The sequence below is a fragment of the Lycium barbarum genome, chromosome 12 (assembly GCF_019175385.1).
Source record: "Lycium barbarum isolate Lr01 chromosome 12, ASM1917538v2, whole genome shotgun sequence".
NCBI lineage: Eukaryota > Viridiplantae > Streptophyta > Magnoliopsida > Solanales > Solanaceae > Lycium > Lycium barbarum.
This window is the reverse complement of record NC_083348.1, coordinates 49,306,314-49,307,674: the sequence shown is the minus strand read 5'-3', so window position 1 is coordinate 49,307,674 and position 1,361 is coordinate 49,306,314.

Below are 1,361 nucleotides of genomic sequence, written 5' to 3'. Positions count from 1 at the left end.
AATTTCGGCAGCATTTCCCCTATAAATACAACAACCCCGAGAATTCAACTCGGCCAAATCATCAACAACAAATCCGAGAATTCAACTCGGCCAAATTATCAACAATAATACCAACAACCTATTTTCTTCTGCTTTACTGGATGCTGGTTTTCTTCAATCCCAGGCAGTCCCTAACAACTTCAACAATCAATCCAAATATATTCTAACATTACAACCCTCGTCACAAAATTCCACGACATTTCACTCATATTCAATTCAATCACATATAGTCAAGCTAACATCAATGATCTCACCTCCAAGTATTAATCTGAAATCATCCTAACATGGTTCAAGAATACTTCAAACGATTCTCATAATTTTCCAAACAACCCAATCAACATATTACTTCGTCCGAAACCTTCCAAATTCAATAAGAATAATAACGACACATTTCATTCATTCAAATTCAAACACAACAACCCAACTTACAATATTCCAAACACCTGTCTCACTTCCAAATTCATGAGTTATATTTACAACCTACACATTAGCAACTCTATTCTTATAATTATAAGGAACCATACTAATATCACATTAGCTTCTTCCGTAATCCACAAACGATTACAACTTCACTTCAAACCATTAAATCCTTATTTCATATCATGGAATTCACAACTACAACAATCAAATACTAAATAAAAATTAGTTCATCATTCCTACAACATAGCATGAACACGGCCAACACCCCAACAAACCAAATTCATGATTTTCATTCATTTCTACACACTACAACATGTACAAATCACCCATAACACATGTAAAAGAAGATTAAACACATACCTTTCTCCACTTATCTCTTCTTTCTCGGCTAGGTTCACAACTTGCACAACTATTGCTTTACTTACTCCAACAATCACTCCACGTTAAAGAGGACCTTCCAATTAGTAGAAAAGCTAGAAGAAAATAATTTTTCTTGATCAATTTCCATGGCTTCAATTTTGGCCATGGTGGCCGAATGCTTCTCTGTTTTTTCTTCTTCTTGAAGTTTCATGAACTTGTGAGGGAATATTATATCTTATTATTTTCTCCACCACTTATTTATATTTATAATTAAGTCCCTCAAATAAAATATGGGCACATGGTCATGGGTGGGGCCCCCATCTATGGTACACGGCCAAAGTGGCCTTTTTCAAGAATTTTCTTGAATGTTGTTTTTGTGAAATTCCCATTTTACCCCTAGCCTTCCACAATATTACCATGAACCTCTTTGCGAATTTCCCTTTTTTCCCTTAGCCTTTCTCAATATTTCCATACTAATAATATTCATAACAACTTGTACATTAAAATAATTTTTGAAAATGGTCTTGCCCCCAACTTATCAC